This window comes from Rhinolophus sinicus, chromosome 1 (genome assembly GCF_057876585.1).
Source record: "Rhinolophus sinicus isolate RSI-liver-muscle chromosome 1, RSI-T2T, whole genome shotgun sequence".
NCBI classification, from domain to species: Eukaryota; Metazoa; Chordata; class Mammalia; order Chiroptera; family Rhinolophidae; genus Rhinolophus; species Rhinolophus sinicus.
The window spans coordinates 33,311,665-33,322,584 of record NC_142501.1 but is presented as its reverse complement, the minus strand read 5'-3'; positions in this window follow the sequence as shown (position 1 = coordinate 33,322,584).

Genomic DNA, 10,920 nt, shown 5'->3' with positions numbered 1-10,920 from the left:
CCTTTATTTTATATATTTCTTTGGATGAAACATATAGTTATATTACTATATTTAATATATTATGGGGCTTAATTTATCTGCTTGTGAAAGTTCACGATCTGGTTAATAGAAATGTGTGGATTTAATTTTAAAGTGTCTTTATAATAATCCAGTGAGTTACTTGATAATACACAAATTTTACTTAGGACTTAAGAAGTTAAGTTCCTTGCCAGTGAGTACATAGTTTGTCGTTGGTCTGATGATGAGAAAGTCTGCCTTTTTATATTCTGCAAATGAAGGCAATTATAATAGAGAAATTAACTTATACAGCTAAGATCCTTTTTGAATCAAAAGATTAGTCTTTTATAGTTTATTTAGAAATCCATACATCATAGGGAAAGAAAAATTAAAAAGTTGGTGGTAAATATATAACCTCGAAGGCCTCAGTGCCCTGAAAGAATTGTTGCATTAGATACAAACTTTTGGGCCATCTCGGATTCCTTTGAATTTCCTTCAGAAGTTAACTGTTTACCTCGTGGACTTTAGTACCACTGCTGATCCCTTTGCTGAGCTTGCCACCTGCTGCATTTCAAGTTGCAGTCCTAGACCTAACTTCAGCCAAATTGCTGATAATTAAGGTTAGGTCTCAGAGAAGTTCAACCAAGGTACAAGCAATGCTTCCACACACTTAGTTAACCTACGGACCACCTTGGAAGATCTTGAGTAGAGAGGGATAGACTAGAGTGGGGAAAGGGTGACACAGAACATTAGGCTGGGTACGAGAGAATTCATTGACATGGTGTTATGCACCATGAGTCATGATTCAACGTTTTAGGAGTGACACCTAGAGCTCTTTTCCAAAGCTTTACTGTTGCTTAGAAGTCTAACGTTGATGACACATTTGAGTAAAAGTAGTGGAACTAACAGAACTTTGTGTGGTGGTACACAAAATCGTTCAGCATGTTTGTAAAGATGGGCAAATTAGAATTGATATGGTAGGTTGGACCTAAGAATCCACTATCTGACTATTTCGAGGACAATTCGCAGGAACCTCCGTTAATAAGGAAGTGAGGAATGTACTGGTGAGGGGGCACCTTCAACTTTGAGGAGCTTAATAATAACTGTGCCCTATAAGTCAGGGTTGACAGTAGTTCTGCTGCCATCAAATGGTGCTCCTCAATAGCAGTGCTGATGATAGAATCCTGGAACAGCAGAATTTGGATGCCAGCATTCAACCTGTTGCCTGTTACTCACCTACTCAGCCCTCAAAGAAATGATGCCATATCCAGGGTACAGGCTCCATTTCTGATACTGACTGGTTGGAAACTTAGAAGTGACATGTTCAATCAGCTGTATTAAGGCAAAGTCCAAATTGTGGGTTCATGCATTGCTTCCATCCCTGATGCCAAGGCCACTGTTATCATGGCTCCATTACATAAACAAAAAGATGGTCGAGAAAAGAGGCAGTTTATCTGCAGAGCAGGTCATGCTGTCCATCTAGTTGTAAAATGACTTCTCATTGGTAGATGCTGTCTGATGGGCATTAACTTGATACACAAAGATCTGCTATTTTATGCCCTCTCTGAAAGATCTATTCACATGCTTTGCCCCCAGTTCTTCTTGTCACTGTGCTTCCAGTCTTAATATCTTACAGATACTTCTGACCAACAGGCGAAATCACTGATCATTGCCTAGAAATCTACACCACGTGATACATTTCCTGCCATACAAGTCAGACAACAAAGTGTAGTTGTTGAAGCTCTGGTAAATGCGATAATATCCTTTCACTAATGAACTTCATCGTTATCTCTGTGTAGGACCGTAATGAGGCATAATCCTCTTTTGACACTAATACATCAAACTTAAGTGAGGAAAGCTTCTTGTCTACTAGGAACATTCAGATCAGATTGTTATGTAAATGAGAAACGTTGTGGTAAAATCAATGATACATTTTTTTTTGGTTGACTATAGGGATTTTGTTAATATTTTATAGTCTTAATATTGTCTATATATTTAGATGTGTATATATCAGTGTAAGCATTTATATTTTAATATGTTTTTTGTTTTGTTTTGTGATTATTATTTTCCTGGATAATCTTAATTTTAGAGATTTGGTCTTCATTCTTTAAAATTATTTTCCCAGTTATAGAAAGATTCTTTTGGGCTGATTTTGCATTAAAAACAACATTTTTACTTATGCTATGTGTAAGAACTCTACTGTAAAAAATGTTATGAAAATTCTTTCATAGCTTACTTAATCCATGATGTATCTACGATGATTCAGAGTTCAAAATTTCTCTGTTAAAGGTATGGCTTATACTTATGTTTGTATATATATATTAAAATTTTATTTATTGTATTTTGATTTTTTAGCAAGATGGCCTGAGAGGACACATCTTATTAACAAGGAGTCTATGGAACATAGTAATAAGAACAAGCATTCTTACCCCCCCAAAAAAAATCTTATCACTCTATCTATCTATCTATCTATCATCTATCTATCTATCTATCTATCTATCTATCTATCTATCTATGTTACTATGTGAGGTGATAGATGTGTTAATTACCTTGATTGTAGTAATCATTTCATAGTGTATACATATATCAAAGCATTATGTTGTGCACTTTAAATATATTACAATTTTATTTGTCAGTTATACCTCATTAAAGCTGGAAAACACCATTGTTTTACGTTAAAAACAGAGTTTACGTTTTCAAAGTAGTGTCTATGAGACAACTTTAGAAATGAACTGTTGATATTTCAGTTATTGTTATTTAAAAGTAGTGGGTTAATTTCCTTTTGTGTGATGTGACAGTTTTAAAACATGTTCACACACACTTTGATACTTTTCCTATCAAAGGTTGAGTTTAATTTTCCTCCCCTTGATTATGGATTATTTTTGTTGACTATCTTTTAACAAATGGAATGAGGAAGAAATAATGGGTAGGACTTACGAGATCAGATTAGTGAAGGAGCTGGAGCTCCCAACCATTCCTCCCTGGAGCTCTGCTTTGGGAGCCATGAGTTGAAGTGTATGAATCTGGCTGCCTTGAAGGCACCAGGCCTGAGATACCACCTGAGGTTAGTGATCACACAACCACCAAATACATGAGTGAATCTTTAGGTGACTCCAGTCTCTAACCTTGACCTATCCGAGCTCATGCCAAGTGGAGCAGAGATGAGGTAACCCAACAGAATCTTGCCCCACTTGCAGATTTGTGAGAACAATGAACATTGTTGTTTAGGGGTTGTTAAACCATTATGTTTCGGGGTTGATAGGTAGCAATGGATAACCAGAATAAATAATTAATTAAAACTTTCAGTAACTCAGCCAATATGAAATGCTTGTCTTTCTTATTGGGCAAAAACAGGGTGAAAAAATGATTCGTCTGAACAGATTCAAATTTGCCTACAACATAAAGTTGTCCCAACATCAGTCTTCTTGTGAATATAATTCACATGTAAAGCAACTTGCAAACCTAAAAATAATAAATTGCAGTTTTCCAAAGTGATAAAAACCACATCTACTTACAGATAAACAAATACATCAACATTAGGCCATAGAATGTTGTAGGTTGAGGATAGCAAGTGTGTCTATAAATCTCAGAGATAGTTAAGCTGTATCACTAGGCTGGGAATTGCCTATGCTGCTTCTAGTAAAAAAGATGCTGTCATTCACTTTGGATGAGCTTCACTGAGATAACACATAATGAGGGGAAACAGCTGAGGAAGGGAATGCCAAAGAGGAGGGGCTTCTGAAATGCTTTTGATTTAATACAAGGCATGCACTATTAATAAAGAGGTTGAATGATACCTGTATGTTTTATAGGTTTATAAATTGGCTGTAGTAAAATATTTTACATCTTAGATCACTAGGTATTGTTTCAGCTTATTATGGGAGATATCTATCTAGAGTTGACTGAATTGTATTAATCCGAACCTAGTTTAATGATGCCTTAACATTTTTATGGGGGAATTTAATGTTTGCAATATCCATGTTCTTTATTTGAAAGCGTGACTTATAGGTTTCTCATCTTCCTTAAATTATGAAATCCTTCAGCTAATAAAGGAAAATGATTATAGTTTGCAAAAAAGGCAAAGTCATTTAACAATCCATATAACTGTCTATTGTAGGCCTTTGCATAATAATTGTAATTTAGCTATTAGGAATTCTAAAGGCAGTTATCAGTCATACTCTACAATTCTGGGGGAATCAGGCAAAGCCCAAATTATTTGAAGTATGTTAAATTCACAGAGAAAAAAAAGACATAAATTGAAAATATACTCTTTAGTGACAATATATTATTTTCAAAGCAAAGAAGTTCATTATAATTTTCAAATGTATAAACCACCAAAAAGATTATTTTTCTTTCTTTTTGATAGAGATATAATTTAAGTTTACTTTTAATAATGGAAATATAAGTTCTTCTAAAGAGGGAATTAACAGACTATAAAGTGTTAGTTGCAATGTGTAATTTGAACATTTTAATAATCCTGGAACAACTAAGACATAAAGAATTAATAAAAAACAGAAAATTGAAGAAGAGTAAGAGATGGAATTACTTGCCATTATATGAAAGTATGACCATGAGTTACTTCTGTAATTTTTAGAACGTTTTCTAGGACTAAAGATGAGTATTTAACTCCAGACACGTGGACACTTTTCAAAACACACATTTCAAAACATTAAATTAGACTGATATTTTTTCCAGATATAAAGTTACTTTTAAACTATTTATAACATGTTTTCAACATTTGGCAGTATTTTTTCACACAAACACATCTGGGGGATAAAACTATTGGGTTAAGTTTGAGATGGAATGTTTAATTTATTCAAATGACAATTATGAAAAAATAACCTACTGGTTGACTTTTATCAGAAGATTTTTGAGGCTTCAAGTACAAGAACTCTAAACTGTGGTACATTTATACAATGGAGTATTACTCAGCCATAAAGAAGAATGAAATCTTACCATTTGCAATGATATGGATGGATCTAGAAAACATTATGCTAAGTGAAATAAGTCAGATAGAGAAAGACAAATACTATATGATCTCACTTATATGTGGAATCTAAAGAATAGAATAAATGATCAAACTAATCAGAAACAGTCTCAGAGATATAGAGGAAAAACAGGGTTGCTAGATGAGAGAGGGGTGGGGATGCGGGAGAAGGGGAGGAGATTAGAAAGCATAACCGGTAACCACAAGATTGTCATGGGGATGTGAAAAACAGGTTGGAGAATATAACCAATAATGTAAAGATTTTATAGGATATCCGATGGACGCTTGTCTTATTAGGGAGACCACTTCATGGACAGTGTAGGTGCCTGACCACTGCAGTGTACACCTAAAACTGAAGCTGAATAATAATGAATGTCAACTATAATTTATATATATATATATATAGTCACAGGATGTGGAGTACAACATAAGGAATAGAGTTAGTGGAACTGTAACAGCTATATAGGATGTCAGAGGGGTAGCAGATTGGGGGAAGGGGGTTATCACTTTTTGAGGGGTATAAATGTCTAACAATTTCATTGTTTTGTACACCTGAAACTAATAATAATAATAAAAAAGAACTCTAAACTCATTATTATTCTCAATCACAGAAGAGGTTTTGAGCTAAATCTGCTCAAAAATAGTTTGATCATTCTAAATTACTATTGATTTTATTAATGACATAATTTTGAAGCTAAGTATATATATTTGTAGACTAAGACTAACACACATATGTGTGTTTCTGTATATGTGTATATAGATACACCATTAATTACATACGAGGTCAGACAATTAAGTTCGTGAACTCATCCTAGAAAAAGTGCTACACACCTCATTGTTGAATATCACTATGTTCACCTTCACCTTGGGAAGCTGTTCTCCAAAGCCAGTGTCTAGTTCACCCTTCAAAGCAATTTTGGGTCTCTTTTTCTGGAATGGCCATCAGAGCTGTTATCGTATTATCCTTGATGTCCTGAATGTCATCAAAATGTCTTCCTTTCAATATTTCCTTTATCTTCAGGTAAAGAAAGAAGTCATTGGGGCCAGATCAGGTGAGTAGGGAGGGTGTTCCAATACTGCTATTTGTTTACTGGCTAAAAACTCCCTCACAGACAGTGCCGTGTGAGCTGGTTCATTGTCGTGATACAAGAGCCATGAATTGTTGACGAAAAGTTCAGGTCGTCTAATTTTTTTATGCAGCCTTTTCAGCACTTCCAAATAGTAAACTTGGTTTTAACTGTTTGTTCAGTTGGTACAAGTTCGTAATCAATAATCCCTCTGAATCAAAAAGAACATTGTTGCAACAAATTCATGAACTTAATATTCAGATCTCATATATCTCCGGTCAGTTATATGAGTATCTATTAAAGAACTTTAATATTGTACACATACTGGCATGTATTTTTTAATCAAGGGTGTTAATTGAGACATTGACTTAGTTAAGAGGACTGAATCTGCCATTTCACATTTTTCTGCTAAAATTCTATTTTTTGGTTTGAACAATGACCATTTATAATAGCACTGAAGTTTCATATGACATGTCGTGTAACAGAAATTTAGTGTTTCCAATTGACTTGAGAATTGAAATGAGAGATAAAAATCATAGCATATGTTTGTGCTACCTTCTGGACTGAAAATGCATAGTTTGCCTGGTGACAGGTAGCTACAACATATTACCCGTTTCTTAAGTCTGCTTGCACACAAAATTTTCACAACCAGAAAACTGGGCATCTCTACCTCTCCTCCATGAGAATGATTTTCTGAGATAGCTACATCCCTTACGTCCTGTCACTCAAGACCCACTACAAACATCTTCTGTCTTTCTTTGAACACACAGTTAGAGGAAGAGGAAAAGAGATACTGAAAACTGTTTCTTAGCCTGAATAGTACTCATGGATAAAGCCATATACAGATGAAGTAGGGATTTAGTTGTTGGAAATGTTGGGAAGAGGCTCAAAGAGCTGTAGTTTAAATTATTCATTCATAGCATTTGCTAAAAAATTTAAAGAATAACAAAAAAACAATTTGTGTGCTGTTATTCCTTACATATTTTTTCTTCTTTATAATGAGAGGACAGCAAGTGGGAGCGACCTCCCAGCACAATAAAGCAAAAACTAAATTATCTTATTATCCATAGAAATTATGCTGAGTCTGATACAACAACCAGATGTCCATTATGATATTTGAAAGAGCTACACTATCCCCTTTCAAAAACAATGATTAAGATGGTTTGGGGAATATAATCAATCATGTAGAGTTTGCAGGGTGTCGGATGGGCACTTGTCTTATTAGGGAGACCACTTTATGGATGGTGTATATTCCTGACCACTGCACTGTATACTTGAAGCTGAAGCTGAATAATATTGTATGTCAACTATAATTTTGTATATATATATATATATATATATATATATATATAGTCATGGGATATGAAGTACAGCATAGGGAATAGAGTCAATTGAATTGTAATGGATATATACAATGTCAGAGGGGCAATAGATGGGGGCAGGAGGGTTATCACTTTGTGAGGGGTGAAATGTCTAACTATTGAATTGTTTTGTACACCTGAAACTAATAGAAGCAATGGTTAAGAGAGTGATGAAGATAAGGATAAAATAGGTGAACCTATGTGGGCAAACTGGGCCATAGAACATTTTTCCTTTTATAAGGATCAAGAAACAAAACAAACAGATAATTCCCCCCACCAACATATGTATTAATAATAATGGATTTTAAAAAGTATCCCTTAAGACAAGAACACAGTGATATTAATCTGATAGGGGAAAGTATATGTATAAAAATAAATTTTTAAATGAGAAATAAAATAGCCTAGAGCAGACTTTAAAAATCTGCCTTGTAGAGTTGAATTGGCATTACATAAAATCACTTAAAAAACATTGATGTAAAGCAAGAGGAGATTTTCAACAACACAAAGAAGGACAAAAACATGAATCGAATATAAAAAAGCATATCATAATATAAATATATGCATGAAGATTAGAATCTAACCTAAAATAATAATGATACATATTCTGGAATGCAAACTCAGAAATCCATAGTATAATCAAGAGTCCCTATCCTAGTAGTGCAAGGAGTTAGAATTCTGTATCTCAGATATGATTCAATGTTCAGGAAAAAAAAATGTGTGTGTGTGTGTGTGTGTGTGTGTGTGTGTATGTGTATATGTGTATATACATACATACATATATATATATACATATACATATATATATATATGTGCATATATATATAGTTGTATACATATGTATACATATAGTTGTTGTTATTTTTGTTTGGTTTTTGTTTCCCTGGTTTTCCAGAAAGTAAAAGGAAAAAAATCAATGGCAAAAGATCAGCATGGCTTAAATTTCTTTGCAACTATATGATAAGTTAGTTAAGAAAAGTCTAAAGAGTTTTGAGTAAAATATTTGCAAAGCTCCAGTTATAAAGATAGATAAATTCTGGTTAAAATATGAAAACAAAAGAAAGATATTTTCAGATACTCAAGCGCTCTCAAAAATATACCCAATTAGTGTTACTAAAAGATTATTAGTTTCAGTCCTAATAAATGGAGAATAATCAAAATCAAGAATTTAAAAACTGAAGACTTTCATATAAAAGAAATTGAGATGTCTAATTATATGCATAGAATGATATATGTGATATTATTTATCACTGTGACCCTAAACTGACTTTTAGAAATCAAAGCTATAATTTCTCAGAAAAACATACTATTTCAAGTAGACTTTGTTTTAGCAGAGAAAAACTTAACAGTACTATTGTCTAACAATGTTAAAATAATTATGGTATGTGGACTATGTAATTACTTACTGAATACATGCTTACGTGTGTAGCACAGTGCTCAATGATTAAAATATATTTTATGTGAATATATAAAAGTGCCTGCAAAGAAGATATTGTTATCTCATTATACATAACTTTGATAGTTATATCATTTACACACCTCAACATAGATAAAAATATTTATCTGGGTCAAAGGCCAGTTATTGCCTCAGCTGGGATTCACCAATACATGTAGATGGCTATAAACTGCTCTGTCCACCACACCACACTCTGTTAATGCTACTGAAAAATATACACACATTTAAAATGATTTCTACAAATGGTTCTTAATTGTATGGGGAGCTCCCTATGTTTTGATAATAAATATAAAAGCAAGATACAAAAGTATAGGTAAATATGACTTCATTTATGTACAAATAAATGTATCTAGAAAAATTGCAAAGTAATATGCGATATTTTCTTTCTGTGCTTTCCAAAATTTCTGTAAATGAATATTAATTACTTTTAAAATCAAAAGACAATTAAAGATTACTGCATATTTACAAGTATTGAAAGATTTTATTGGGCCGTTTTGTATAGTCAAAAGTTTTATATGAATTATAAAAATCTCTGCAGAGCTTATTTTTATTATTAAGATCTTATACCATAGATCTTTATTTTTCAAACTAAATCAAATCCCAAATCTTATTAATCACATTTATTAATTTTTGATTTTAAACATTGTTTCCTTTCTCCAATTTTCTACAAGAGTATGTGTTATATTTATAATTTAGTAAAAACGATACATACTTTTGCATTTTTGATTAAGATAATTTACATACAATAAAATGCACATATTTTAAGTGTACAGTTCAATAAATTTTGACAAATGTATTCACCTGTGTAACTGTTGTCAAATTATGATATAGAACATTTCCATCATCCTAGAAACCTCCCTTTCCAAGCAATCTGGAGACCAGCTTGCCATTTTTTCATAAACGTAAATGTGACTTTACGAACAATAGAAAGAACATGCTGTGGGGACAGAGCCCCAGAAAGTAGTTTGCAGGCTCTCGGCCTCAGGTGGAAGGGTGCTGGCTCGGGTACTGGATGGCTGACGGTTGGGGCTGGTTGGCCGTCGGCTGTGGCCAGTTAGCCAATTGGCTACTGATATAACTGCTGCGGCTGTGGAGGAGAGCCGAGGAGAGTGGAGGAGAGTCGTCGGTCGGTTGGCAGAAAAACGGACAGCAGGTCGCATGTCCAGTGAACCCAGCCTCCAGTGAGACCATAGTGGTATGACTCCCCTACCTATGGCTCCGTGGGTGTTCCGTTTTGGCCTCACCATATCCTGCGTTCTTATATAGGGAGCGGGAGCAGAGACCCCGCAGGCCGCCCCGCACGACACATGCAATTATTATAAATGATAGAAGAAACATGCAATCTTTATGCAATGAATACACCCATATGACATTACTCTAAGTTCCAAGAAAGTGGCGTCCTTGTGATTCTTTTTCATCCAGCTCCCCAGGGCCTTACCACAGTGTCTGGCACATATTTGAAGCCCATAACATACTTATTGAATATTTGAATGCATATTATATGGCATGCACTGTGCTATTATTCTTTAACAGTTTAGTCTAATATAATTTTATCATAGGAAAACATGCTATTAATAAGTAGAAAATATTTAAATATAATATAAAAGTACAAAGAATAAAAATGTTGATGAGTTCTCTTATACCATTCTCAAATTATCTCTCCCAGAGTATTCAGTATTTTTAGTTTGGTGTGTTTATTTCATTCTCATCTTTGCTTTTACAACATAAAATACATATTCTTTTAACACGCAAATACAACAATTAATGTTTATCAATAATCTGTTCTGGACTAGGGTTTCTTCTAAGTGTTGAGAATAGAGAAGCAAAAACATATAAAACTCCAATATAAAACTTCAAACCTTCATAAAGCTTTTATTTTCGTGGGAAGAGACAATGATAAACAAGATTCGTAAATTGTACAGGATGTTGAACGTAAGTGAATAAGGACTACAGAGAAAAATAAATCAGCCAAGAAGGATGGGCATGCCAGAGTAGGGGGAAAAAGAAGGGTGGCTATTTTATTTTATTTTATTTATTTATTTATTTTTTAAAATT